Below are 4,186 nucleotides of genomic sequence, written 5' to 3'. Positions count from 1 at the left end.
ATTTGAATAAACTTAACACCAATGATCTTTTGATAAATATTTTATTATGTTAATAGATTACAATGTCCTTATATGAAAAAAATGCACACTATTACTATAATATTATAAATATCACAGTTATAATGATGAATTTTTCATAATGGATATTCAGGTTCATCGGGCTTAACCTCTAAGCAGTTTCACGTACTATTTAACTCTCTATTCAGAGTTCTTTTCAACTTTCCCTCACGGTACTTGTTTACTATCGGTCTCATGGTTATATTTAGTTTTAGATGGAGTTTACCACCCACTTAGTGCTGCACTATCAAGCAACACGACTCTTTGGAAATATCTTTCTAGTAATCATTAACGTTATACGGGCCTGGCACCCTCTATGGGTAAATGGCCTCATTTAAGAAGGACTTAAATCGTTAATTTCTCATACTAGATATTAAGATATTCCATACACTGCATCTCACATTTGCCATATAGACAAAGTGACTTAGTGCTGAACTATTTTCTTTTCGCTCGCCGCTACTAAGAAAATCCTTGTTAGTTTCTTTTCCTCCCCTCATTAATATGCTTAAATTCAGGGGGTAGTCCCATATGAGTTGAGGTTGTATAAAAATATTTATATTTATTTTATATTTTAGCTTTTTGCTATTTTAAAGAAACATACATAATTATTTCTTAACACCAATATAATTTTCTTAATAATAAATATTCAATCTTTTCATCCCGTACTACTTACTTCATTATAACAACAATATTATTTTCTTGGTTTTTACATTTAAGGCAATCCTAGAATAAAATAATATTTTATGCTAGACGTTCCTCTAAATGTATATATTATTTGAAATAATAATATTGAAATTTTATTGTTTTTGGATACTAAGATTCTTATTTATTATAAAATTTCGTTCAAATATGAGGTGTTCAAGAATATATTTTCTATATTTCTTTTTATGCTATTAATATTATGGATTGAAAAATACAATCCAGTAATATACCATGTGCTTAAATTCTTTTAATTGACTAAAAGAATAAGCAACTAATTTAGCATAGTCTTACAACCCTCAACCATATGTAGTCCAAGCAGCACTTTAAAATTAATTAAAGTACATAACAGCATGGACTGCAATATGCGTTCAAAATGTCGATGTTCATGTGTCCTGCAGTTCACACGATGACGCACAGTTAGCTGCGTTCTTCATCGACCCATGAGCCGAGTGATCCACCGCTTAGAGTGATAATTTTTTGTTTATTTTAATTTAACGTCAAGAGTTTTTAATTTATTGAAAGAATAACATTTCGTTTCGTATATAATATATAAATTATTTAAAACATCTTTCAATAAATTGTAATTTTCAACCCAAACATTTACAAGGTTGCGCATGTCTTAGTCAACAAAAACAGTAATTCCTTTTTTATTACATTTTATTTAATTTCTATATATTTTTAAGGAATTACACGTAATGAGAACAAATTAACTTATCATTTATATTATTTTATAAATAATAAGTACAACTATATATGTTTAAAGGTTTGTTGCGTTCAAATACAATGTATGCGATATAATTTTCATTATACTACAATACAAGGAGTAAAAAAAAAAAGAAAAAAAAGAAAAACATTCAAATAAATGAATGAAAAGAAAAAAAAGAAAATAATTTTTCTTTTTTATTCTTTTTTTGTTTGTTTGTTTGTTTGTTTGTTTGTTTGTTTTTTTATAATATTTACGGATAGGAACACAATAATGATCCTTCCGCAGGTTCACCTACGGAAACCTTGTTACGACTTTTACTTCCTCTAAATAATCAAGTTCGGTCAACTTTTGCGAAACAACCGTGAAACACAAGGCGTCACAGTGATCACGTCCGGAGACCTCACTAAATAATTCAATCGGTAGTAGCGACGGGCGGTGTGTACAAAGGGCAGGGACGTAATCAATGCGAGTTAATGACTCACACTTACTGGAATTCCAAGTTCATGTGAACAGTTTCAGTTCACAATCCCAAGCATGAAAGTGGTTCAGCGGTTTACCCGGACCTCTCGGTCTAGGAAATACACGTTGATACTTTCATTGTAGCGCGCGTGCAGCCCAGGACATCTAAGGGCATCACAGACCTGTTATTGCTCAATCTCGTTACTGCTAGACGCAATTTGTCCATTTAAGAAGCTAGTGTCCTTATAATGGGACAAACCAACAGGTACGGCTCCACTTATATAAACACATTCAAACACTTGCACATTCAAGATGAACTCATGAATGAAGGCTATATAAGCTTCAACACCATAATCCTGAAAGCATCTATTTAATATATTTGAGTCTCGTTCGTTATCGGAATTAACCAGACAAATCACTCCACGAACTAAGAACGGCCATGCACCACCACCCATAGATTCGAGAAAGAGCTATCAATCTGTCTTACACGCTTATGTTCGGACCTGGTAAGTTTTCCCGTGTTGAGTCAAATTAAGCCGCAGGCTCCACTCCTGGTGGTGCCCTTCCGTCAATTCCTTTAAGTTCAGCTTTGCAACCATACTTCCCCCGGAGCCCAAAGCTTTGGTTTCCCGGGAAGCGACTGAGAGAGCCATAGTAGTAGCTACACCCAATTGCTAGCTGGCATCGTTTATGGTTAGAACTAGGGCGGTATCTGATCGCCTTCGAACCTCTAACTTTCGTTCTTGATTAATGAAAACATCTTTGGCAAATGCTTTCGCTTAAGTTAGTCTTACGACGGTCCAAGAATTTCACCTCTCGCGTCGTAATACTAATGCCCCCAAACTGCTTCTATTAATCATTACCTCTTGATCTAAAAACCAATGAAAGTAGAACAGAGGTCTTATTTCATTATTCCATGCACAAAATATTCAGGCATTTGGAGCCTGCTTTAAGCACTCTAATTTGTTCAAAGTAATTGTACCGGCCCACAACAACACTCGATGAAGAGCACTGAAGCAGGTTTAAATAGGAGGAATATATAAAAAATACATTGTATTAATTACATATAAGAACTCCACCGGTAATACGCTTGCATACATAAGGTAATGTACATACCACAATTATAGCTGTACTACCCGTATGAAGCACAAATTCAACTACGAACGTTTTAACCGCAACAACTTTAATATACGCTATTGGAGCTGGAATTACCGCGGCTGCTGCACCAGACTTGCCCTCCAATAGGTCTTGTTAAAGGATTTAAAGTGTACTCATTCCAATTACAGGCTCGGATATGAGTCCTGTATGTTATTTTTCGTCACTACCTCCCCGAACTGGGAGTGGGTAATTTACGCGCCTGCTGCCTTCCTTAGATGTGGTAGCCGTTTCTCAGGCTCCCTCTCCGGAATCGAACCCTGATTCCCCGTTACCCGTTGCAACCATGGTAGTCCTAGATACTACCATCAAAAGTTGATAGGGCAGACATTTGAAAGATCTGTCGTCGGTACGAGACCATACGATCTGCAAGTTATCTAGAGTTCAACCAATATAACGATCTTACGATCGCTTGGTTTTAGCCTAATAAAAGCACACGTTCCAAAAGGTCCGTGTTTATTTTGCATGTATTAGCTCTAGAATTACACAGTTATCCAAGTAACTGTTAACGATCTATGGAACCATAACTGATATAATGAGCCTTTTGCGGTTCACTTTTAATTTGTTTGTACTTAGACATGCATGGCTTAATCTTTGAGACAAGCATATAACTACTGGCAGGATCAACCAGAATAATATTTTTTATTCATTTATATAATATTTTTTATACTATATAAATTTTTATAATGATATTTTCAATATTTGAAAATTAAGTACACGACATATACACAATGCAAAGGAGAACGAAATCGCGACAATAAATAATTATGAAATTTCTTCTACTATGGTCGGATTAAATAATTTACTTCATGTCATTTAAATTTCATATTATTGTATTATTTATTGCGGTCTTATTCGGACTTTGAGACTGTGTATCTTATCGTGAGAAAGAATTTTCGTTCTCTATACATATATAATATAATTATTAATGTAAGGACGATGTTTCTTCTTGTATTTGTTAAACTTTCAAATAATATCATTTTTTATACATTTTACTTTATTTCAATGCATATAGTGTATATATCTTTTTTTAAGAGTATATACGTTTTTCTTTTGATTTGAAATTAATAATTTCAATTCAATTATTTTTCATTTTATTTCATATAT

General features: G+C 33.5%; 3 non-coding genes across 3 annotated transcripts in view; all 3 read right to left on the bottom strand.

Moving 5' to 3' along the window:
* The window catches only part of LOC128923964 (large subunit ribosomal RNA), a 3,973-nt gene extending 3,374 nt beyond the window's left edge, over window positions 1–599 (bottom strand). Inside the window, exon 1 of the ribosomal RNA XR_008472677.1 lies at window positions 1–599. This exon is cut by the window's left edge and continues 3,374 nt beyond it. This is a non-coding gene — a ribosomal RNA (large subunit ribosomal RNA).
* A 450-nt stretch (window positions 600–1,049) lies between these two features.
* On the bottom strand, window positions 1,050–1,228 carry LOC128923965 (5.8S ribosomal RNA). The gene has a single exon (XR_008472678.1). It is a non-coding gene; the product is annotated as a 5.8S ribosomal RNA (ribosomal RNA).
* Window positions 1,229–1,733: 505 nt separating this feature from the next.
* Window positions 1,734–3,713, bottom strand: LOC128923961 (small subunit ribosomal RNA). The gene has a single exon (XR_008472674.1). It is a non-coding gene; the product is annotated as a small subunit ribosomal RNA (ribosomal RNA).
* Between the last annotated feature and the right edge of the window lie 473 nt (window positions 3,714–4,186).

This window comes from Zeugodacus cucurbitae, unplaced genomic scaffold (assembly GCF_028554725.1).
Source record: "Zeugodacus cucurbitae isolate PBARC_wt_2022May unplaced genomic scaffold, idZeuCucr1.2 ctg00000140.1, whole genome shotgun sequence".
NCBI classification, from domain to species: domain Eukaryota; kingdom Metazoa; phylum Arthropoda; class Insecta; order Diptera; family Tephritidae; genus Zeugodacus; species Zeugodacus cucurbitae.
The sequence above is the reverse complement of the archived record's forward strand: the minus strand, read 5'-3'. Positions and strand labels throughout refer to the sequence as shown.